This window comes from Poeciliopsis prolifica, unplaced genomic scaffold (genome assembly GCF_027474105.1).
Source record: "Poeciliopsis prolifica strain line A6 unplaced genomic scaffold, Auburn_PproV2 SCAFFOLD023, whole genome shotgun sequence".
NCBI lineage: Eukaryota > Metazoa > Chordata > Actinopteri > Cyprinodontiformes > Poeciliidae > Poeciliopsis > Poeciliopsis prolifica.
In genome coordinates, this window is record NW_026562398.1 from 5,649,721 (window position 1) to 5,677,083 (window position 27,363).

Below are 27,363 nucleotides of genomic sequence, written 5' to 3' on the forward strand. Positions count from 1 at the left end.
TATTAAAATGGCACCTTACATAACCACTGAGACACAAACAAACCTCACAGAAAAACATCTGTCACAAAGGCAACCTGATGTCTAAATCTGCTTATTTCTATAAAGGTGGGGGACATATAAAAGATTGCTGACAGCTATTTTGTTGAACACTACTGCCCACCAACAACTCAACTAATTCAATCTCATTATTGTAACAGCAGTCTAATGAACATTTGGAAAAACTCAGAACATCAGTTTTAGCCACACAATTGTAAAACAATAAAAATTTGAATCTTCTTACAAAAGAATTATTTTTTTTTTGCTAATAACCAAAACTATATTTTATAACGGGATCACTTTGATAATATTCTGATCATTTATAATAGATTTTATTTCATTTTAAAAAATAATTTTAACAGAATTAAATCCTTTCTCCCGCATAAAAAGCTTTTTAACAAAATATTTACTTAACTGGCTTATTTAACTAGCATTAGCCAGGTCCAGTACATGTTAACATTGGAAATGTTTAAAGAAAATTAAGCAGTCTGACTCAATTGATCTTTGAACATAAGTATGCCTTCTTAAAAAATTATGCAAGTTTTCATATTTCTATGCTGTTGTTTCTGAATAGATCACCGAAGTATCATGCTAGACTTTCATGAACATATCTGTAATGCCATGGCCAGGCATACTGCCTATTTTTCTCAGAAAACTTTTTAAATCCACAAATTCTAACCAAATTTTGCCAGTGTGTTTTTATGTAAGCACAGCGCTTGGACAAATTATTCATACCCCTGAACTATTTACAGGTTATTTTCCAAGGATTGCCCTGCGTTTTGCTACATCTGCACTCCATTAACATCAACACTCCAGCATCTGCACGCTGAAGGAAAATGGGAGATGAAAGTAAATGGGAGATGACAGTCCACAGTACAGAGAAAAGCAAAAGAAAAGTACTTCAAGTAGCTTAAGTTGAATGCTTTAGTTCAAGCCTGTGAAAATTAACCTTAAGTTAATATATGCTGCATGTGAACAACAGCATACTGTTTTGCCTTCATGCATAGAGTTTCAGAACTGCACAGCATATTTTAATATTGGGTTTTTTCCATTGAGACTCAATTCACCTGAACTTTGCCCCCCCCTAGAGGGTTGGAATAAGATTACACACAAGTGGTCCTTACTTATTAATTAGATTACTTCTCAAGTCAACTCATTATTGTTGATTTGATTAAGAATACAGGCAGCCATATTTTAACTTGTAAAAATTCAAACAATGTTATGTTTTGCTTGGTAATTATGCAGTACTGTTGGCCTAAACACCCATTAAATAGCTTGAAATTTATGTTTATAAGGTGAAAAGATCTATTTGTTGAGACAGAAAGAGATGGTTTGTTGCTTTGGGGAAGATAAACTTTTGTAAAAGTGAATTTCAAAATAATAAAATAATTATCTATGGTCTAACAATAACATTTAACAATTCTTTTTCTTTCAAGTGTTGAATCTGAAATTTGCCTACTAGAGGAGCAACAGACATTTGTGGTTCCTCAAATTATATTTGCTGTTTCAGATCTTTAGAGACTTTGCGTCTATTTGAGGCACAATTTCCCCACTGTGCTTTATAAAATCAATCAATTTCATGACTCAGTAGACATAATTGAGTTATTGTAATTGTGTCATCAAAAGCTTCCATTGGGGGAGATATTCAAATTCATTTGTGCACTTCAGTGAAGAAAATACCTGTCATCCAATTTAAATCCCCAAAGTTAGTGAGATTTAAGTTACGTATTTATTGTAATTTATATAATTTAACTTGCCTATTTGTACATACAAAAAAACTATGTTTTTATAACCAGTATAAGCAGGCTTATCTTGCCAAAAAAAACTGCTTGAGGTACTCGTAGACAACAAGATGGCTGATCACAAAGCTATATATATATATTTAAAACTTCATGGTACTAGGAGACAGGGGCCGTTTCTATCTGACTTCACAGAGGAATACCTGCAGTGTTTGTAAAAACACAATGAAAATGTCAAAGTGAGCTGTTTGCAGCTAGCTGAGGGGAAGCAGTGACAGGAAGGCAAAAAACAGCTCAAACACCGCACCCTGAAAGAATCCAAGTGACATTTCCTTAGAACAAAGACTAAAACATTCACAAAAACAAGAAAGTTCAATTAAACAAATTAAGAAAGTCAATAAATTGCCATGAAGTAGGATGGTTTAACAGTACATGTATGAGTTACTCAATAAGAACAAATAAAATCTAGATTGATTGTAATTTTTGCAGCTGAAAGAAGCCACAGATTCTGATGTGCATCTTCTCAGATAGAATCACATTAAAGGAAATTGCCTCTTGGTGAACATAATTGCATCCTTCCAGACTTATTATTTATGGCCCTAAGGGAGCAAACAATGCTGAGATGAAACAAGACAGAATTTTGCAGTGACACACAGGCTCACATAAGTAAGAGAACCTGTCAATGGAGACATTGAAAAGCAAAATACATGCAGCTTCATCCACATATCAGTAAATCTGTAAAACCTTTTACAGAATCAATGAATTTTTTCTTACGTGTGGCATGAATTCGACAAGACAAATTGGGAAAGCTGAGAAAAGTGATTCAAGAAAGGGATTCATGTTGATCTTCTCAGTGACTGTGTCAAACCTAGTGTGAGAGCAACAATGACAAACTCTGGATTCACTGGAACTGTGGCAGAAAAAAGAACCTGGATGAGAACCCGAGTTTACCTTCCCATGATGTGTAGTGGGAAGAACAATGAAGCTCACTGTGGTAGAACTGCAGAAATAAACTGTATCTTTGGGTAACCAAAGGAGTACAACAGTAATTCAGTTAGGTTTACACAAACAGCCATAGGCGGTAATGACATATTAATATCAGGTCTTTAATTTGTCATTATCTTTTCACGGTGGAATGATTTAACAGCAAACAACTTCAAACTGAAAAACTGACTTCTCATGTTTGAATCTTTTTTGGCAAAATTCTCTTTTCCACTAGGGATCAAAAATATACATACACGCAAAAACATTTACATACACTCCAACTAGTATTTTGTCACATGTTACAGTGACATAAATCACTTTTATCCACCTTTAAGCTCTTGGAATAATTGTGACTGGACCTCTCTAATAGTGACAAAGATCATTTAAGGCAGTTGGCTTCTCAGCACAGATACAACTACAGGTAAAACTGTTTTGATGTGGTTAAGGTTACCACCCTTTCACAAGCTTGCTGTTTATCCATCAAGCTTTGTCTCCGGAATAATAATTATGCAGTACTGTTGGCCTAAAAACCCATTAAATAGCTTGAAATTTATGCTTATAAGGTGAAAAAAAATCTCTTTGTTGAGACAGAAAAAGATGGTTTGTTGATTTGGGGCAGATCAGCTCTTGTCAAAGCTGATCTTCGGGGAGGCTAGACGAAACACTGAAGAAGTTTTCTAATGTCACATTTTCAGCCCGACTCTGCTCACTTGGAACCATAGTGAAGTCAGTTATCGAATTAGAGAGAGAAGAAAAGGGGGAAAGGTTTGATACCATGTAACTGTTACTACTGGAAAAGCATTAGAACTGAGTGCAGTTGAGCCAAGTGGAGTAGATAATAGTGGAAAAAGGGCCATAAGTTCAGTCGAGCTTTAATAAATCTGTTTTGGAGCAGCAACTTACTTCTTGGTCGATACCTTCTCACTCTATGCTCATATTAAACCGGTTTCTATGTGGACAGAAATACTCATGTTCAGCAGTTTCAGATTCCTAGCAGGCTTGACCCCTGTTGCTTCATGTGTTGTTCCTAAACATCTGAATTAATGTATTTTCCTCTGAGGGTGACAGCTTGGGTCAGATGTCTACAATTAGGATTTATATTGAACAACACTCATCATACTGATTTTGAAATAAGTAAACTGAATTGAATTCAAATTAATAACAGAGTAGGCCAGGAAACCAATTGTTTAAAAGAGTTTTAAAGCACTTAGTCTTTATTGCATCTTCATTCCACACACACAAAAATGATGTCTTTAAAGGAACGCTGGTAGGTGAGTGTATGTATAATATTAACTGCTAATAATGGGGAGGGTTCCTGCATTTATAATGCACTGACTCAGTGTTAGTGTTGGCTTTGCACACTGCTCTGTGATCCTTGACTGTTTTTTGATAAGTTTGAAAACACTTATGTTCATTATTTTGTCAGAAATGCTCTGGAATAACTTCACATTTGAAGACTGCATCACAATTAAACCATGTTGTAGCTGTGGGAAGTTTTTATTCCAGCATTTATATTTAAAAATGACTCCCCACACATTTTCTTAGATGTCTGTGCTGGTTGGTGTTTCTGTTGTCTCTGTCCATGACTGTCAATTTGTTTCCCAGATGAAACAAACCCACAGCAGCAGTTCTGAAACAAAGCTTTGCTCTAATATCCCATACTGATAAAAATACCCTGAAGCCCAGAAGAAGGAATCCTTTGATTAATATTTTTCTCGAAAAGTAACTGTTTAATTAAGAGTACCATGAAAGCCAAAGAACAGGAGAAGTCACCCAGGAACACATCTACATAGTTTTTTTTAATTCTTTAAGAAAATCACTGTGCATCCTCTCTGACAGCACTCAAATTGCAGAGCCCCTAAAATTCCTCCGCTTGCTTCCTCTCCCTCTATCTTGGTCTCCCATTCTTTCTCTTTCTCTCTGTCTCCAAGACACGTGGCTCTCCATGACTGTTGCTACCGGAGACTTTTGGGGGCTCTCAGCTGCCCAGGGTCTCTGGAGCGTGGCATATGAACACTGGAAGATGTGCATGTGTGAGCGAAGAGCTATCCACGCAGGAGGGATCTGCCCCAAATTTAATCGCTCCATTGTGAGAATAGAGGGTTAGAGAGGGAAGAAAAGGGGAAGGGAAGAAGGGAGGGAGTGGGGTGCCTGCTGAAATCCCACTGGCAGTGCTGCAATGCAGGGGTTTAACACTGAGCCAGAAGGTAGGCAAACACATTAAATAACTTGCCTTTGGATAATAGGCCCTTCTCACACAAGCATGTGTACGTGCAGACATACAAATGCTTGCATGCACAACACAGCAGCCCATGTTATCTGAGATAACTGCATGACAAAAACACTTAGAGGCAGATCCCATGTTGAAACATGTCTTACCAGCGGTTCTGAAAAGCATCTGCTCACCAGGAGTTAGTTGATTTCATAGTTTAATGTAAGAATACCAAAATGAAATCAAACTGGGCCAAGCCCAAACAGGTATTGTTAATCAATTATTCACAAAAAGAACTTAGTTTGTTACTTAGTTAACAAAACAGAAGTTGGTAATTTGGATCCAGCCCCCTGAATCATTGACTTAGAATAGCAAACTTTCACTGCAGTCACAGTCCTAATTCTTTTGTGTTTTGTCTCTACCAGATATACATATCCAGAGACTGAAATACTCAAAAAGTGACAATAAGATTGAATTAAATCACAACTTTCCAGTTCTGAAAAGAATTCACACAGCACAATGCTGCCAACATCATGTGCGTGTTCACACATGATGTGAACACACGAGTGGTTTTAGTTTTCTTCTAAACATCACATTTTGAATTTCTAAACCCAGTTGGTTCCATTAGATTTTCTTAAGTGTTTCACAGTGAACTGGGCTGAATAAGTCAATATTACAAAACTCACATTTTTGTTTTTTGTTTCTAAACGAGAAAAAAACTTAATTCTTTTTTATTCCACTTCCCAGTTATTACTTTTTCAGTGTACTGCATGAAGACCCACTAATTTAGATTGAACATTATTAAAAGTGCAGCAACCCTAACAAAGTTGGACTCAATTGTTTACTAAAAGATAGGAAGGTCACTGTGGGGGTACTTTTCAGCCAATCCACTCTCACGAAGGTTGAAGAAGGTGGGTGATGGGAGGTTCCTTAAGACAAAATGCCCCTTTAACAATTTCAGAGCCTTTAAATAGCCCCCAGACTCTTCTGCCAGTTGGGTTAATGGGTCATTTTTAGCCAAGAGGAGATTAAACTGACAGGGTTCAAAAGCAGTTTAACTGGCGTCGTTACATCCACCACTTTTTTCACATTTGCAACAAAATGTATCTATAAGTTACATTGTTTTCTTTCATAATTCGTAAAACATTCACATAATAAGGTCATGAATGCAAATAAAGCAATTAAAGGTCAATATGTTGTTCTCAAATGTCCATAACATCATACAATAAAAACTGAATTTGACTGAGGAAAACATTCAATATTTCATTTAAAATTTTGTATAGAAAACCTGACATCTGATTTTATTTTTATTTTTCCCAGAAATGTGGTCCTAACTAGAGATTACATTCATTAAACCATGTGAAAATCACATTTAATTTAGCAGAACAAAATAAATCTAATAAATCTCCTAAATCTAAAATGGCTGCAACAAATCAATTTTAGCTTCTTGCCCGGCAGCAGTTAAAAACTAATTGTTCAATCGGATGTGTGAAACAGCAACAAAATCCAAAAGGAAAAAACCTATTTGTTTTTATTCAGAGAGTTTTATCACCAATTTATTTAAGTTGCCAAATCTTTTACAAGAACAGTAATCTCACTTCACTTTTTTGGAGCAATAGCTATTTTTCAAAAATGTGCTGTCAATAATTCCTGGTGCACAGTGCCACCTTTCCTCTGGCAACCAGCTTCACTGGGAGACAGGACCTGTGTTTATGTGCCAAAATAAGACAATTTATCACTCGGTCCCAAAGAAACAGACAACAGTAGGATCGAAACGGCACCCAGTTCCAGATTGATTACTTCCATTTTTACCTGCCTGATGGATGAAACATAAGGCTACAAAGCATGCCACACAGAGAAAAATGATTAAAGAAATCACAAATTGTGTCAGTTTAGTCTTTGCTTCATTGTTTAGCATAATTTGCTGGCAGATCAACTTGAACACTGTGCATGTAGTACATTATGATAAACGTACCACGTTAGATAATATTTATCTGATTGTTAGGTAACTGTTAGCAAAGAGGGAAATCTTTGGAAGCAGAAAAGAGAAAACAGAGCAGCACACAAAAGCATCCAGAACTCAGTGTCCCTGCATTGCATGGCTGCTGAAAAACGTGTGACACGTGAAAAACAACAAATTCCCCAGGGACCAACAAACTCCAATAAATGTCAAATAGATTTTAGTAATGTGCTTTGCAAACAGCTACTGCAATTGGACAGTGCTTTTCAGCATAATAAATCATATTACCTTCTAAGGTCCATTCGTAGCTGAAGGGATATTTTATTCCCACACTGTCCACTGAATGCTATATTTCTTTGAAGACACATTTTTGATTTTCTGGTTTGCTAATCTGAATGGCCAAAATAAAGACAACAGGCTTGTTATGAAACTGGAAAAGTTCCAGACGAAAAACTTGTAGGACAAGACGTTCTCTTTTGCTCCTTGTTATGCAGTCAAAGTTATTGTAGGACAAACAGCAGACGAGTGGACGCTCATGGGGATCCTTCACCTTCACATCAGCAGTGAGCCAACATTATCAGTCACGCCCAAATCTTGGAAACTACTGTGCTATTAGTCAAACACAGATTGAGAGTGACAGCTCACCCCTGGTGATCCTGTACTACATAAAAATTGACTTTAAAAGAACTTTTTTTTTTTCTCCAAAATATACAGCACATGTGTAACTATTTTAGCAGGGTAACCTACATGTTTAACTGGACTTTATATTTTTTTAAGATATCTTTTCACTGCAATGATATCTGCAAGTATTTGGAGTAAACCTACTAGAATTGCACATCCAGAGACTAAAATGTTCACACATTTTTCTTTACAGAAAACCTTAAGCTCAGTGAATTAGATGGAGATCGTGTTTGAACAATTTTAAGGTCCTACCAGTGTCGTTTCTGGTTAAAACACCCACAAAACAAAAGGCTGCAACCACAATTTTTCAACATAGAAACAGTGTTTAACCTGTCATATGCTGTGCTTTCGACCCAACAAATAATTTTGAACCCATACGAGAAAATTACATTTGACCAGAACATCTTTGTGCACAGCTTTTCTTTTCAAAACTGGCAAATACATAGTATGCTGCATTTTTCTGAGTCTTAGGTGCAATGCTAAATAAAAAAACAATGCATCTTTTATCTTCTATTTCACACACATTTTGTATGTGATTGTAATGTAATACAGTATGTTTTCCAAAGGTCAAAACTTTTACAAATTATTGTGTAATTTGTTGCATATTTACAATATTCATTTCTTGTATGCTGTGCTGTGCTTACATGTGAGTAACAAGGTTTACTGAGCTTTAGTGGATTTACTATAAGTAGTTGCTTCCCACCCTGTTGACCTCTCATTTGAAGTCTGAACTTAGTCTTTATTTTCCAGCTCATCAAAGAGTAAAATAAATTCACACAGCTTTAACAGAACCTTGCTCTACTGTGAAACACTATCCACTTGTGTTAAATGCAGTTCTGTTACTCACATTTTCAAATTATAGTCCTCCACAACATTGCTAAATTCTTTTTTAAAAAAGTCTCCTGATAAGTGATGGGAAGATTTGACCTAATAACACTGCAATGTTTAACTGAGATCATCTGTAAAGTAGACAGAGAACCATATTTCAATTAAAGGCTCATTAAAAACTAAATTAGGCACTGACCGCTGAATGGAACTTGCAGAGGGAAGAGAACAGACAGGTAGACATGAGGTTTCAAAACATCTTTCTCTAATTAAAATATGAACTTCGGATTTGGTTTCGACGGTTTATTTAATTTCATGTCAACAATAAATTGCCTCCAGACTACAAAAGCTACTTCATAATGCTGCTTTTTGTATCTTGCTCCTAATTCTGAGCTGTTAAGAGGTTTCCTTTACAAATTATGTCCTTGGGTTGTGCAATTAATTATTAATTATTTTTGTATTCAATTTTGGTTTTCAGAACATGTTCAGATGCTTAGTGATTCTGATGTTTTGTCTTGTGATTAAAAAAATACATAAAATAAGTAACTTGCTAAAGTATTCATGTCTCTTGATCTGTTTTACATTTTGTCATATTAATGTAACAAAATAAAGCGAATTGTTTTTGTGCAAAGGAAAGTAAACAATGCAGTTCTTTTATTCATCTGAAAGTGTGGTGTGTGTGATGTGGGTTTGTGTTCAGTCCCTTGACTCAACCCTTTGTACAATCACCTTTACTCCAATTACAGACACAAGTCTTTTGGGGTAAGTCTCTACCAGCTCTGCTAAAAAATTAAATGTTTGCTCATGTTTCTGCTCAGTTTCAGTGAAATTGCATGGAAAGCTTAAGTCATTTCTCATAATCTCAATTGAATTTAGGTCTATATCTTGACTAGGCCATTCTAACGTGCTTCAGCATGTATGCTAAAAAGTTGAGTTTAGAAATCACAACATTTTCCCTAACCTGACTATTTTGTTCCTTTGTCTTCATGATGTTTTGCTCACTAAAGTTCTCTAAGAAATCTCTGAGAGCTTCATAGAACAGCAGTATTTATAATGAGATTAAATTGCCCAAATGTGTATTTTACTCCCTTGTTTACCCTCTCAACACACTGACCTTTATTTAGGAGTATTAGAGATTAGGGATTAATTCAAACACTTTAAACATTTTTATTTGTAAAACTAGTTGGAAACCATGAATATTTTGTTCTTTATTTTATGCTATATTGGACTTCGTTTTGGTCTTACATCTAAGAAAGACCAAAACAAGGTTGCTGATAATGTGGTATATAAAAAGTTTCACTCTATCATACTTAAAAACCCAGTAAAAAATATTTGAGATTTAAAGTTGTCATGTGTCAAAATGTGAAGAAGTTCAAAGAGTATGAATGTTTTTGAAATAAACCTTATTTAAGATCAATATAATTGCATTTATAATTTTAAATCTCCAAGCTCTCAAGAATCTGTAAATGTCTGATGTTAATTAAAGCCTAAGAGAGTGCACTCAACCAAAAAGTGATCAATTATTCACAACTATCGTAATACGTTGCACAGCATCCATCCATGACCCAGTCCTTTCATTTTGGAACTCAGTTGTATTTCTGTTTTAAAAATATAACCACGACAGAATGTTGCACACGAAGATAAGAGGAGGCAGGGAAGCCCCTGCAGCTGGCCAGCCAGAGAGCCACCAAGTAGTCTTTTATCATCTGCCCTCACATAGCCCTGTAATCTGAGAATGGCATTCACAATCAATGCTGGGAGGGAAAGAGAAGACAAGACCAATCGATGCCTGTTAGAAACACTATGGTAATTGTGTACTTATCAGTTCAAAGCAGAGACCACAATGAGTTTGAATTGGTTGACCAAAAGATAAAACTGAGGTGGCTTATTTTTCTATTAGAATTTTAACTGCTTCAGTTTGTCTGCTCTATAGAAACTAAATAGAATATATCTTCAGACTGGTTATTGTGCAACTGTTTCCCCAGATCTCATTTTGCATAACATTATGGAGTATTCAGTTTAATAGAGCACTGTCTAATTAGCATATTATGCATCAAGTAAGGGAATTGTAGAAGAAAAACAGAAGAACTGTTATGTGCAGGACCCAAATTGACCGTTCTTATGGGAGGATATTTTGCTTCTACAGCAACAATAAAACAAGCAAATGTGTGCTAGCGGTTGCTAATTAGACAGAAAGTGCTGCTGAGGCAGATGGAGGAGCCATTTGTTTTCTGGGTGTTTGATCATAAACAAGCACATTTAACTAGTTAAACCTTCATACAATGCAAGTGGCAGATATAAAAGTAACAATATCCCCAGGATAACAATTTAATTCATTCAATGGGCAACATATCTTCCACACAGTCAGTGTGTCTTGTCTTCATCCAGTTTGAGCAACTTACTCATTTATACTGTTCAGATTTTTTGATGCCCCGTAATAATTTCAGAGGTTGAAAATGGTCACTTCTGCAAATCCAGTGAAGTTCAAAGGAACTTTAACTTTCAAGTTACCCACCATTTTACCAGATTTGGGACCAAGTAGTGACAGGTTTCCTTTCTGACAGTCTTTCATTCATATGCTTTTCTGATGTTGGACATTATTAACTGAGAGAACACTATGAAGTGCTGATTATGGTAGGAAATCTTTTCAAGATGAGAATATGCAGTAAAAAATAAAATAAAATAAAACGCCACCATATTTACACAAGACACAAAAACATGTTTCAAACCACTGCACATAATGTTGGTAACATTATATTAAGTGTTTATAACATATTTATCTATGAAATGTAGTTATCACTGTTTTTACTTTTATATGTGCTGATGAAAAAATAGAGTACAAATACCTTCCAAATTTAGGGGCATTCTTTAATTGTTAAAAATATTAAACCTCGGATGATTGACTGGCATTAATTACTCAATAAAGCAGGCTACTTGCTTGTCTTTGTTTTGAGCAAGAATCAAGTGTCTTCTGTTCAGTCGCTGACCAGCAGTGCACAGGTCTGCCACAAGTTTTTGGAATATGTTGAAAAATGTCTCTTGTGCCCCTCAAATCAAACACATCATGTTTACTATCTATCATTAGAGCAGCATTGCTGCAGAAACAATGCAACAGCAGGTCAAATATTGCAGTGATTTCAAATGCTAACTTAAGCGCCATGCTTAGGAGAAAACCTATATTCTTGTAGTAAACATCCAACTTACAATGATCAACACATATCTATGAGCTTCTGCATCCTGCCACAATGTCATAGCGGATGCCCTATGACATCTGATTAAAAAAAAAAAACACCACAGCTGAAAGTACCCTGAACAAAATGACTTTTTTTCACAAATGAGAATTTCCAAAATATGGTGCAAAAACTGGAACTGTTAAACATCCCTGGCTGTTAGTGTCAGTTGTCACAAAAACTCAAACAGTTTTCAGGGTTTGGCTGGTAAATATTACAAAAGGTTCCTTCCTTCCTTGGCCAAACACAAACTGAATCCTCCAAGAGAACCACATGGGTCCTACCATTGGTCCATTTAGCCTTTCAAATTATCCTAGTAGGATTTTGCCCTGCCAACAAAAGCAAAGTAATTAGGGCTAAATAAAAGCTAGAAAAGTGTGCTGACATTCAGAAACAATCCTAATGTGGTTTATATGATGCAGCAGATTTGATGGAAACTCCTTCATAGTATAAGCCAGTTCTCTTGAATAATAATCTTTAAGTCTTTATCACATTGTAACAATGCCAAGTTTAGAAGCAGTCAGAGAATTATGACTTTACATTAAGCCAGATTTCACAACAAAACAAACAATAATTTTCATACTTTGCAACCTCCCAGAAGATATGAGCTACTGCTCTGAGAATTAAAAAGCAGGCAGCCTTGAAGAAACACATAACCTATTGCAAATCTCTCGACTCAGCTGGCAATATGTTAAATCTAGCACAGGCAACTGACAGGATTCCATCAATTATTCAGGAAAAGAAATGCTCGCAAAAAGTACGGCACCCTCTGGCTCCACAGCAGTAAATCACTGTATAGCGCACCATCTGCTGCACATTGCAGTCATCGGTTTCTGTGTGCACAGAACCATGCTGCAAAATTGGTCCTAAAGTTTTCATTTTTATTTTCAGTGATTGATTAGAAGGTTACAATTAAAATACTGTGTGAAGAAGATATGCCCTTTGCCTAAATGTCATGTTTTATTTTTAATTCGCTAAGTTGACCAGGATAGAAATATTGGACAGAAGTGGAAACATTTCTTTGACTGAAATCACTTGAATGTAACCCATCATTAGCAGCTTCCCATAGTTTGTATGAGTTTCTCATACAAACTACTTCTCAGTCCAATACTTCTAAGAACGGTTTCAAATGGCTTAATGAGAAAAAATGTTGCGACGATGTGCTGATGGCAGCATGTCGGTAGAATAGGAGCTTCTTAAAGAGACACAGGGCCAATTTCTATGTGCTGAATCACAACGTCAAATTTCTTTTCAGTCATGTTTGATATATATACAGCATTTTTACAACAACTGACAGTAACATAAATTCTTAATTGTATTATAAAATGGTACCATGAACAATACTATATATAATGGAGAATACATAATACTGTCCTTTTAATTTACTCATGGCAAGATGTGCTATGTTCAGACTTCAGTAACACAAAGCTCTCCTTCTCAGAACCAAAGTTCTTCGTGACAAGTCACTTAAGAATACTTAATTCAAATTTTGAACATTAACATACACATAAACAAGATATTCATTATGTTTTTGTACAATAGAATCAGTCCATATAATCTTCAAACCATGTTGCTGAAAGGTAAAGATCCTCACATCTTTAACTACTGCAAAGGGTTTTTGGGTAAACGTTTTAGCAAAAACACAGTTGTCAGGGCACAATGACTAGTTTTTCTGGCATGTTAGCCATTTCCCAAACTGAAATGAAAGAAAATGAAGCCAGTGCAGTACTCATTATGTTCTTGATTAACTGTTATTTTGGCATGTCAAACTCAATATCATACTTTGTCATTCACCCTGTCAAAACTGCAGCTCATCTCATTATTTGCATCGTGTTGTTACATATTTTGGTGTCGCAGTGTGAGTCACTCCTGCTGCATTTTCCCCATTCTGTCAGTTTCAAAGTGCTTCCCAAAAAAACTTTGCATGACCCCTAGATGCCTGATAAATCAGTAAATTAAGTGCTTGTTTGTGTCATAATGGTTCTTGGAAAAGGTTGTGTCGAAATAAAAGAGACATAGGTCCTGTACCTTTATTCTGATCAGCTGGCCTTATGGAAACCTTCTCTGAGAACTGTTTCGTCCTCTGGTTTGAAATCTCTCAAGGGAAACTGCAAAATATGTAAGAGCAAATGGCAACTTCCCTTTCCTGTTCATATGAGAAATGTTCTTTAATTTATGAATGTTCAAAGGGTTATTCAAGCGTACAAATCTGAATAATTGATGCCAATATTATTGTGAAAGTAATTCCCAAGTTGTGTGACCACCATTTCAGTGCTTTTCAATACTGGGGTATGTCATCTGACATCAAACATCCCAAAAAAAAGGAAAGGATGTGAGGACACCTAAAACTAGTAACTACTTTGATGTAGTTACTGTCACTGAACAGTGGTTGTTAAAAAAAATTACATAAGCCCTTGAATTTTGAGCATGCTAAATTTATGTCAGCATCAGTATTGCAATTTCATAAATATGTTCAGATTTTATGTTTGGGAATGCACTGATATAGCTCAGCGACAAGACCTAGTTTGTAGTGCCGACACGTTCCAAATTTCCATCAGTATTGAATAGGCTAAAGGGCAAAAAAATGCATTGTGTCTTATTCTATGTGTGCCTGTTGTGTGTGGAGGGGATGATGAAAATGTCCATACAATACTAAAAATGAAGCTTGATTGTAAAATCTTGTCTCATGCAGATCATGTAAATGTTGCTTGAAGAAAAAAACTTATTTTTCAGCAGTTTCAGTAGCAAATTTCTAATATCTGCAAACAGAAAATAGGTTAAATGTAATGTAATATAGTGCAGGTTGTTCAGTACTCCATAGCTGGATTTGTGATGTTAGCATAAAATCTCATTAAAAACCCATTGAGTACGTTTTTTTGTTTTCTTGAGCATAAAATAATACTATTTTTTAAATAACCAAGGGAATGAGTAAACTAAGTTCTGAAATTACCTTTTCTAGAATTATTGCAATGTTATCAAAAATAAGGTGTTCTGTTTGCCACCTTTTAAAAGCTACAGCTTTATGTCTGTAAAATCCTACAAAGACTCAAAGTTGAGCTTCCAGTAGAAGCTGGTTAACATAGAATGCACAGTTGACTTTTGCTTCAGCTTAACTTTTTAATTTAAATTCCTTTATTCTGTAAAATGAAAATGATGAGCCTGCAAAAAAAAAAAGTGCTCTTGTAAAAAGATCCTGAGGCTTTCCGGCAGTGTGCCAGAAACTAGATAAGGAGGAAAATGTCAGTTGGAGTGTTTGTATGAGCCACTCTGTAATTCACATTTTTTTTCTGTGCTTTCAGTCTGAGAACAACACAATCAGCTCGGCACCAGAGGTCCATTTAGCTGTCATAGAGCCGTGGCAGCAGGGAAACCCAGTCAGAAGCAGGTCAAGTCTGCCAGCTGACATGGAGCCAAGATAAGATGTTGTCCAGTTTCCACAATTTCTCACTCTGATGTTTAATTGCATTGAACACAAATCCGGAAGAGTAAAGCAAAATAATAAAGTTAAAATAATAAAGCACACTTAAACTAGAAGCCTGGTAAAGATGTGTTAAAATTCTCAGAATAAATTAATCTCTTATTTGAGTGGCCTAATCTCACACTAGTGAAATTGTGTTTGTGTTTTATGTTTGTTTGTTTGTATCTTGAAGTCACAATATCTCTAAAATAACTATTAGATACTATCTCCATTCCAGCCACTTGTTTGGAAAGTAAACTAGGAAAAACCATATGTGTATGTCAGTGTAATCAATGATATTTACTATGATAAGCCATTGGCATAAACCCAAATTGCAGTTTGTGTGAAGAGTTCCCTGGCTACAGTAAGCAATGCTAAATGTTTTTGTAAAATGTGACTATGCACTCTGCATGTGTCAGGCAACTTCAGTTGTTCTCACTGGCGTTTGTAAAAAAATAAAAATAAAAATAAAATAATAATAACAATAACAATAATAATAATAACAAGTGTTTTAATATGTTTCAGTACTTTATGTTAGTAAGAAATAGAGATTTGAATTCTCTATAAGGTGTCATCACATGCACATTAGCAGAGCATGAGTGAGCAGCTTAAAAAACAAAATTGCATAAGTTTGTTTCTTGCTAAATTTACTGTGATTAAGACAAAATTGTCTAAACTGTTTCTTGCTTGTTTAGATGCATGTTTGACTGATTAGCACTGTCCCTACATATGTAAATTTGCAGAAGTTGTGCAGAGCCTCAATCAGTTTTGTTTAGTCCTTAATTGATCAAATAAACTTGTGTGCATAAAGATTAATCAACAAAATACCTCATCGATTACTCTAAATTAAGAGTGTGAAGAAGCAACTTCTGTCCATTGATAAGTACGGCAGCGGATCTGTGGTGCTATGGGTCTTTTTCCCGTTATGAAGATCTGGACAACATTGTTAAGTTCCCCCATTTTATGAACTGTTTGAAATGCCAGGAGATTTTAGATTTTAGAAAGTCTTTACTTTAAATTGGAAACACTTGCTTTACTGAGTCTTTTGGCAGAATTATGATCTGAACACTGTGGCCAATGGTCACATCAACAAATATATGCTAATATTAATTTTATACATTTATTTTTGTTGCTAAAAACAATAACTGCCCAGTTTTTTCTTTCATGTTGACACACAGAACATTTACCTACTACTTCTATTAATGTAATCCTAAAATAATTACATTATTTTAGGATTACATATGTTTGGGATATAAACTGAAACAGACAGACAGAAAACTTGTGAAAGTCAAGCATCCACTTCAACTTTCAATATAACATTAAACTACTCTTGACCATTTATGTTCCTTAATCCCTCCTAGAGTATTTCCATTATCCCTTTTCTTTATGTAGGCAGATAAAATAACCACAAACAGGCCATAATGGCTTGCTGAATTACAAGACCAAACTCCAAATGTTAACCAAATATTTATCCACTGTGTCAATGAGGAGTCTCTAAAACAACTCTAAATATCAGGCTTGCTTTCAGAGTCTCTTAGTCACTTCCCAGTCAGGGACCACAGAGCAGCCATGTCCTAGATAAACAATACCCTGCACTGCGTTGAAAAGCTCTTTATAGCATTCAGGTTTACATGACATCAGACTGTGCAAAGGGACACATCGCTTCCAGAGCTGCAATGAACAAAAGAGGCTCAGCAGCTCACCTCTTATCAAGTAACAACACACATTTCCTGAGAAAAAAAGACATGTTGCTAATTATGAGGTAATATACAGAAAGTGATCTGATTAAGCTGAGTTTTGAAATCAGTATAGTAAATCTCTAATGATTAATATTAATCAACGCTGATTAATTGGTTGCATGTGTGGCAAGACATCCAACATGTCAAACTAAATGCAAGACGATAACCAAAGAGAGGGTCACTAAAACATATGAATATGTTGACTAATTAAAACATGATTTGGAGAAAAACTGGAAGGGTAATGATTCACTGAAGGTTTAAATTAGAACAAGGTTCCCCCCAGCACACAACAGGATGCAAAGCCACTGAGGAGGCTTCTGGATTTTCTTCTTTTCTTTTTCTTTCTTAGCTGCCAGATATTATACATCCACCCATGCAAGGTTTTTGGCAACTACCACAGCTATATGTCTGTAAATACACATGCAGTTTGTGAACTTTACGAGAATCCAAAATCGCTATTTATGTGTTAAACTCTGTGTGTTGAAAGTGATTCATATAAACCCAATAGATTGCAACAGCTTTGTTCTAAGATGGTCACCAGAAGCTCACGGATGATCAGGGTATTTATTTTGATCAATACACCAGAACAAGTGCCGTGTCCCTCTTGCAAGCCACAACTATTACCAGGCTTATCAAGGGATATAATACACTTTGCAACCCTCCATCATGATCTTGGGAGCACCAACCAATTTGCTGTCAAGTCAATAATCTCATTGGCAGAGATGAAATCTGCAAGATTTCCACAATATAGCTGAAACACACACACACACACACACACACACACACACACCCCGCCCCCCCCCCCCCCCACACACACACACACACACACACACGTATACTCACTGAGAAAATCACATTCAAACTATATACTTCCCTATTTAGGAGTTAGATTATAAATGCTTTGTTTTGATTTGATTCTGTCAACTCTGTGACTTGAGACATATGTGTTGAATACTGATGAGCAGCTGTAATCTTGGTGGCCAAAGAACAACCTCAGAAGAGAATAAGTTAAAAGGATGGCTCAACACCTTTGGCTTTATAAAGCTCCTTAAAAGACCTGTCACTCACAGAGCCTTAGTTTATTAGCCCTGGTGGGGGAGCTCTGGTGGGGACAGGTAAGGACTGCAGGCAGGCCAGTAAGGGGGACCCATCATCTTAGTGCCTTTCCAATGCATGTGCATTGGGAATGCTTAGTGACATATTATAAAATGTATTTTAATCTCTGTCTGATTTTACAATAAACGTAAACAAAAATTGTGGTGAGCAATAAATTCAAGGTTAGTTGCAGCGGAGGCCAGATATTTGACTTTTCACAAATCACTAAGGTTTCTCAGAGTCACCGCTCAACATATTCTGGTCGTTGATGTTCTATGTTCTTGCATGTTATGTTTTCCTCTTTTTCAATATTTTCTTTGTTTCTTTTGGCTTTATGAACAAGCTTTTTCAATAGCAAGAATGGATTTTATCTGAGTGTTGTATTTATTTGTCTATATTTAAAATTAAACATTTCAATTTGGGTTTCAGGGCGGGGGTTATTTAGTCCAAGACTACAATCTCAAATACAAAATTTTAAGTGTAACTGACATGAATGGTAAAATTAAACAAAGTAATTCAAATGTAGTCAAACATGTTCTTTGTTAAATATACTTTTTTTACTTTTCTGATATGTTTTTACATCATGAATTTGTGATCAATGAGAAGTATTTTTCCTACTGTACTGCCCTGTTCCAATCAATTTGATTTAGTTCATGTATATGGTACCATTTTACAGCACATCATCTAAACTACAAAAAGACAGCAAACTAATCTAAACGAATATATTTTGAGCCATGTATGAAAGGTGTGGTCCAAATCTAACACAAAACTGTTCCACCCACTACCAGCATCAATGAGTCTTTTGCATTTCTGTATATGAATTTGCTTTTCTTTGTTTCATGTCTGACACATTCAAGTTTTCCAGCATATGTTTTATGTTATGCTGCACAAACGAGCTGACCAAACATGCTAATCTTCTTAAAATAAGAAGGGCGTAGATCCACTAGAGTTGTTATGAGTGGCCCTGGGCTTGCTAAGTATCAAGAAGGAGTTTGGTGTCACGTGTGAGATGGGTCTTTGGTCAGATTTTGTTTTGACGTTGGATGTGATCCACAGGTTGAGCTTTTTCCAAGCACCTTACCTTTGTTGAATTCTGCATTCAATATCAGATGTTGTTATGGGTTCTTTTATTGACAAAATTGGGCTGAAAATAGATTATCCAATCTTTTTTTTTTGATTCAAGGCTGTACCAATGACCAACAACACAATGTACTTTGAACTGTGAAACTTTTCAAATTGTGTAAAATTGAAGTCTTTTCATTTCACCCATTTTTCTCCACCACTTTCCATCGTCTTCCTATCAAAGAAAAGCTGTGATTCATTTTGCAATGTCCTTCACCTGAAACATCTCCAAGTACAAAGTCTTTTATTCTACACACCTACACTCACTTTGAAAACATTTTCTTGCCTGTTGATCCTCTCATCTTATTTCTCTCTGACTGCTAATGTGTTTGTCTAATGAAAAGCTAGTCGTTGTACACCTCATCTGTGCAGAATTTAAAGCCATAGGTCACACTTAAATCAATAGGATTTTAAAATTCACCTACGCTGCCTGCAGTTAAATGGTTTCCAGACTATTTTACCGGATGACCCTGTCAAATAAAGTGCAAAGCTTTGGTTTATCTCAAGGAAGGAAAAACACTTTTTTTTCTAAAGGTTTTCTTCTGATATTTGCTTCCCTCTCAGTAGTCCACATGTCGGGTGGGCATATTTTCTCTTGGCAGCAGTAAGAAATGGTGACACTGCTCTGCCACTGCAAAAGCCTCTGGAATGGCAAAGAGAAAAAAAAAATTTTCTCTCCAAATCAGGTATTTCAAGGGATAAGAAATGTCAACATTAGTTTTGTTTTTCTATGAATGAATGAATATTTTTGGTCTTTCATCAGGGAAAACCACTCTATCTGAAAACAGAAAGAATACGACACAGCTTCAAACCTATGAGCTTCAACTATGACTGTCGAAATACAATGGCAAACTGGGCAAGGAGAAGATTAAACAATGACATAGCTCAAAGACCCATGGTAACCCTGGAGGAGCTGCAGAGATCCACAGCTCAGGTGAGAGAAGCCATTTACAGAACAACTATTAGTTGTGACCAACCTGGATGCTTTTCTACAAAGGTGCTGGTAAGACTTAATTTAGAAATTGGTGTTTGTTGATGATTTCCAGCCAGTCTCACTGAGTTTTAGCTGTTTTGTAGAGAAGAATTGGCAAAAAAAAAAATTGAACAGGTTTTTGACTCAGGAGCGTTTGTATGTGTATTTGTAGAAACCTTAACAATATTTTTTTTTCTTACCCTGCAACAACATTGCTTCATGAAGAACATGGTAAAAAGAAGACATTGAAGTTTTTTAAATAGACAACATCTCTTCCAAAGACACAGGCAGCAATGGCTCACTAGAAAGAGCAGTTATCTTGCAATTAGAGAGTTAAAGTCGACTTCATTTCAAGCACCATCCACCAGCTGGTTATGTGACCCAAGTTGCTTGCCCATTTGCATACCGGTGTGTAAATGTGTATTTGTTTGTGAATGCAGCTGGATGAATGTGGCTGCGGTAGGGGAAAAAAAATAAAGCAGGTTTTGGTTGTCAGTATTACTAGAAAAGTGCTATGCAAGTTGAGATTCTTCACCCTTTGTTTACTGTAATGCAGTGAAGAAAGAGGCATGGAGCCCTGCTGCAGAGCTCAAAACTCAGAGCAGCTTCTGTGACAGTGAGGTGCTGTGACAGAGGTGCAAGCGGAGGAGTGCGATAATGATGCGGTCAGCAAACAAGAAACATAGCCTTGGAGACAGAGAGGCTAAACGAGTTTGTGAGCTCTGACAGCAGCACAGAGGATTATGAGTATTCGCATTAATGCATGAATGCATTCAATATCCACCTCTATGGACATTAACGCTCATTCAAAAGTGAGTTCCACTGACTCACAATCCATCTTTTTCAAGCAGAAGCATACACATGAGCATTAAAGAAAACTGATGCTGAGAATCTTTGAGAAGCTGACTAAATATAACTCCATCCAACAGATTAAAACAACTCCCCCCTCCCTCTCTGAGGTCCAATTCAGACAGATCAGATGGGAAATATAGAAGATGTGTCATATAGGAAGGTGCTTCGATACAAATTGGATGATTAACAGAGCAGCGCAGCCAACACTGAGACATTTGGCGGAGGTAAGCAGATCCGAGGAGAAAGATTGGCTTCGAGGGCTGGGGCAGCAGATGGGATGGGGGCATAGAACCGGACCGAAAAAGTCTGAGCTCTTTTGTTGTTTTGCTTCAGAAATTCATACTGAGGCAGAGATTCAGACTGATCTCTGCCTGGCTGCTGAAGCACTGCTCCATATTTTATGACAGAGCTACTCTCTTTCTTTTGGTGTTGCAGCAGCTCTGTCTTCATTGCAAGTTATCTCCGCCTTTAGCTCCACCCTCTTAACATTAATTATGCAGCTCAATGCAGCACTCTGAGTCCCTGCTGCAGCTCACCCACACCACAATACTATCCAGCTTCCTCCCACTCCCTCTGTCTCTGTAACTCATACAGAGCACAGACTAGTATTTACTTTCGTTCTCTATTCTTCATAATAAAAAGCAACATTTGATTTTATTAAAGTATTATGTCTTACTACTGGTAAGACATAGTATTTTAATGGTCAAATTTGATCCTTGACTGTATCAAACTTTTCTTCCTCTGTCATATTTTTAAAGTTTAAAGGGTAAATAGAATTTACACACACACAAACACATACCTTCATTCTGAAAAAAATAACCAAAAAACATAGTACCATCTTGAACTGGCTTTTTATGGCCAACAACAGAATGTGGGGAAATTAAATATAGATGGACTTATGGAGTTTGACTGGTTTGACAGAAGAACCATTTCGATGACTACATTTCTGCAGTAGTTAATTTCATGCCAGTAAATCTGGAGTGAAGAAATTATGTGGAGAAAAGAAAGACTTCCTCAATTACATAGTTCACAAATGTAAAGTCAGTTATTCTAGTGACACATTTATTAAGAGGGATATGCTGGATGAAAATAACATTTGAAGAAACAATGTTGGTCAGGACAAGAGCAGAAATGACAAAATATGGTGGCAGAATTTCTGTGTTTTATATTTGACATTATGATAAATTACGGCAAACTGGGGTCACCATGGAGAGCTTTTAAATTCAAATATAGGGTGCTAGTTTGTGCTACTCTAATGCTACTGCTTTAGACCTTTCCTTTGTTGGATACATTTATTCACTAAATTTAATTTTAAATTTAGTAAATATTTTTGTTTTTGCTAGATCAATATTTTTATCTATGTTGTCATTACTTTATCTGGTGGTCATTACGTTAAACACTGATGTCCAAGACCAGTGTTCCTAATGTCATCTCTTCACTCTTTAAGTTGCATTCTCAGCTGCATCAGGATTATTTCATTGTATTTTCATGTAGTTCTACTTCATAATTCTGGACTTTGGTCATTGTTATGTGCAGTTCATGAAAAGGAATTATCATTATCTACAAGACTAAATACAAAATAAATTTTTTAATTAGAATTTACCTCTTTTGAACATTGCATTTATTTTACAAGAATACAAGTTTTGCCAGTTGTAGTGTGATCCACCGTCAGCATATATTTTTGTGTCATATCAGTTTGAAAGCTTACGGCTGATTTATTTGCAAATCAGAACCAAACATAGCTTAAGTGCTGAGATAAATACACTTAACACCTGTCTGTTAAGGTGTAATTGATTCAGCCACTCCATCAGACCATGTCACAGGAAGCAGAGCGAGTACACGCTTCGCAAACTTGAATCAGCCGTATCAGCAAACCTGAGGGAAATGGAAGAATATACAAACACAAAAAGGAGGGGGAAGCTCTCACGCTTTGGCCAAGCAACCCCCCAGGCAAGCAGGGGGCGGAAGCACAACTACTGCTAATGGATGCAGAATGAAGCTTCTCCTTTTTTTCCTTTGGGTTCCTCACGTGATGTTGACTCATTTCACATCTGCTTGCATGTGTTCACATGCATGTGCCTGTGCTAGTTCTGGTATTACTCGCCTGCCCGATAGCTGTTTAATTAATCTAACATAACTTAAGTGTGAGACCACATAGTGTGAGGTATTAGTGCTTATATGGTATAGTATGAAAATACTATGCCATACAACATAGTAATATAGCACAGCATAGCATAGCATAGTATAACATAGTACAACATATGTACTATATATACCATACTATACAGTATAGTATAGTATAGTATAGTATAGTATAGTATAGTATAGTATAGTATAGTATAGTATAGTATAGTATAGTATAGTACGGGGTTAAGATACCATAGATACCATACCATGGTATGGTATAGTATACAATACTTACTATATTATGGTATACCATAGTATACAGACTATGTATACTAATATACATAGTATGCTTGCATACTATGTACTACACTTGTCTTAAATTGTGTCATTCAAAACTTTTAGTTCGTCTTATATAAACGGCAAAAAGGAATTCATAAAATAGCGCCAGGATGTCACAAGGAACAATTATACCTTTAAACCAGTATTTAATTGTTCTTTATATTATTATTTTTAGCTATTGCACTTATCTTAATGTCCATTTTTTAAAATTATTGTTCACAGCAAATTGCATTTTACCTGTAAATTTGCTGTTTTATTCTAAGTTATTTGTGTTTCTGAATTGTTAACCTCTTGGCCAGGTTACTCTTGTAAAAGAGACCTTGGTCTCAGCGGGTTCTTTGTCTGGTTAAATAAAGGCTCATAATAGTACTATAAGGTACTACTCTACACTAAAAATGCTTTCTTGGAAGTAACTTCGTAATCTAATCAGATGGAAGCTATACGTTGCTCTTTTCTGTCATTTAGGACTTCTTCTTACTTGCCTCTCTGTTGTTAGATTTACAGAGAATTGCTCACCAGTGTTTGCAAAGGAGTTACTCTCTAGAAAAATACAAACAGAAAGGCAGATGTTCCTAATTTGGGAAAATGTGGCGTGGGAAGACAGGATCATTCAGCAAGCATTTTAGGGAAGTAAATGTGTAATTCACTTAAATAATCCAGGGGGAGCATCAATGTGACTTACTCTCTTCTTTTACATGACTTTGCAGGTGACGATGGGTTGCTTGCGTTCAACTCTGTTTCCACCGATCTCTTGTCCACCAACTGATGTCCAGACTGCACAACGAAGGGTCAGAGGCTTTTTGTAATGTTTCTGTTCATCAGCAGGCAGCCCTGTGTGCCGTACAGCTTTGCTGCTGCAGGGGTCTTTTCAGCACATGGTGCCGGATGGTGAGCAGAGAACACAGCGGGGGCTGGGCACTGCAATGTGCTGCAGTGCTCATAGCTCTGCTATGCACACCCACTCTCTTCCATCCCTGCTCTGCCTGTGACAGTCTCTCAATCTCTGTAACCCTTTCTGGCTCATGCCTAAATAATTTGACTTCCGTCGTCTTTTCACTTCCTTTACGGTGCACTTGTCCTTTTCTGATGTCAATTTTCCTCCATTCTCTCAGAAAAACTGCAGTCCATGTGTCTCCAATGCATTCTTGAAGTAAAGTGCCCCATGCTTTAGTGCATGTCCTTTGACACGTGCATCTATAAAATAAGTTATTTTTGAAAGGGTGGAGAAAAGCTAAATTTCCACACTTAACCGAACTTGTAAAAATGCAAAATTATGACCACAAACCTTAATCTCTTGTAAGTGTTTTTACACCAAGCCATCAGTAGGCTGCAACATCTGGAGTCTCAGTGAAAGTCTGCCTCTTCGGTTTCTTCGTTGCATAACACATCATTGGTTCTGTCAGATTCCGTCAGCATATTTCTTTGTGAGTTAGATCCCTGATTGGCTGCTTAGCATTTGAAATGAGTTCTATATTTAATGTGATAATGTTATTTTTTGAGGCTTGACGCGTGAATGGGAAATAAAATCATAAATGTACAAAATAATCTATTTGATGAGTTAGTTCAAGTCTCAACAAACCCAATTAGGCTAGAAAAGTGTTTGCATAGTGAAGTATTAACAATGTAATTTCTTTAGATAATATTTCCATCTAATGCCACTTCATCTGGAATTGTTGCCATTCTTCTTTGCAGCTCAGACTCAGTCAAATTTGCTAGAAAGCATATAGACTGCAATTTTCAATTAGTCTAAGTCAGATTTAGGTTTGGACTTTGAATGTGGCATTGTAACATATGAATATGCTTTGATCTAAGCTATTATATTGTAACTCTGAGTTTTAGGGTTGTTGTCCCAAAGAAAGATCGCAAGTCTTTTGCAGCCCTCAACAGTTCTATAGTTTTCTTAAAGTATCACTCAGTCTTCCCTCCATTTACATTCTGCTCAACTCAAATCATTTTTCTTTCACCTGCTGAACAAAAGCATTTACACAACACAAGCTGGACTACATCTGGAGCAAACTTCAAGAAAACCGCAAAACTGTTGAAACACTGAGTTCCTTTAAATGAAAAAGCCATTTGTTCAGAGCTGGGTCGGATTAATAATTACAAGAACATAGATTAATTCCAAGAACATAGATTAATTCCATTCTGGATCAGAACTTTTCATGACTTCTCTTTTTTTATACCACTGAAATATAATGTTTCTTTTTTGTTTGTAAATTATGTGATTTTTTTGTCAAGTACAGAACTTTAAATTGCTAAAATATCCCATAAAGAATCTTGGTTTATTTCAAGTTACAATACCAGGTAAGATCATTTAGAGCAAATTCTCATTTTCAACAATGATATAATCAGAAAACATTAAAACATCAATTGTATCTATTAGTATAAATCCAAATTACTTAAAAGTTTTTTAACCACAGTCACTAAAAAGTAATTATATTCTAAGACATTTAGCTGTAAGGTTAGCCCTCTTACAAAATGTGCATTTACTTAAATTCACTAATTGCTCAATTTTTAACTTATACTACAGATAAAACTTAACAATCAACTTTTTTAAAAAAGGTCTTCTGGGTGATCTTAAATAGAAATGAATTTCACACCATAAATTTCACAATACAAATGACTAAAGTTTATCCCTTTCCATGCACTGAATTTAGTACTTCAAAGGTTCTGTCTTTTCAGGTGTGTCCTTATGTGCAAATACCAACATATTCCTCTATTATCATGTGCCATGTATTTTTACTCATTGTGTTTATGAAGGTGTAATTTATTTATTTTTTTGACCACCTTAACAACATTATTGGAAGATTTTCTTCTAACCCAATCAAGAATTTTTGAATGGCTACCAACTGTAGTAACAGTCGATGATGCTCTGCTGTTTTTGCCCAGGCCATCATTTACTGGGACATGCTGAATGCCCGTACTACACATGCTGGGACAGAGGATGTCATGCTCAAAGGATGAGCAATGATGAGCCTTGCAGCTGTTCTCTTCCTCCAAATGCAAAGTTATCGTGCATAATTTGATCATTCACACATTTAACTAAACAACAACTATTTAACGGCTTAACTGAATTGGCCGTTGAGAGATTGAATCATTAAACTTTTGTAAATTCCACCTTAATACTCTCTCTTCAAAACTAGTCAATTTATCTGATGAAAAAATGTTAAATCTTGTCCACACCTTGTACTTTATGTTCGTGTGAAATGACAGGTACTAGCTAATTCATGTAACAGTGAGGGGTCCCGATTCCATTTGCTATTACAGAACTTGTGTTTCTAATCATCACTATCTAGACGACTTTCACCATAATGCAAGCAGGGTCCTGCTGAGACATTACCCAGACTGCACTCAACCGTGACATGAAACAAAGCTTTGTTTCACAGCTGGTGTCAGACTTATATGATCTGAGGACATTACATGTTTTAAATGATTTTTTTAACGACAGCTGTAACATGTCACTGAGGTCTCTGAGCACTTTTGACATTTCGGTATATATAAATGTATAGTATATATATATTTTTTTTTTTCAAATAAATGTGCTTTACAGAGAAAAAGCCACAGCTGACAGCTGAGCGTTAAACTGGCAATCGGCTATGACTGGTGACCTCGACACTCAAAGATTTTATAACTTTTCAATCTGTGAACTCGACACAATAAGCACAACCTGGTTTGTGCTGACAACAATACTTTTACCAGAAATGGGTAGTACCTAATTACATTTGCTGTTATGATTAGTTGTATGGTTTTTTTAATTTCAAGACTGGTTTTACTGTACAGTACTGTTTTTACTTAATAATATTAAAGCATTTTTTTATTACATGTAATTGGTAAATCCTCATAATTAGCTAAAATAATTGTCTGTCTTGGTGTAAATAACCCATGTAAGGTGTTTCACAGTTGAGTTACAGAAATAAATGACCTCTTTAAAAATATTTAACTTTATTAAATGGGTCTACACAATTGTAGCAACAAGGTCTGTGGTTCAGCTC

The 27,363-nt window shown here is 36.0% G+C and overlaps 1 protein-coding gene across 2 annotated transcripts in view; it reads right to left on the bottom strand.

Annotated features, from left to right (window-relative positions):
• Positions 1–27,363, bottom strand: part of LOC129370296 (synaptotagmin-2-like) — a 63,532-nt gene that overhangs the window by 34,237 nt on the left and 1,932 nt on the right. The window lies entirely within an intron of this gene.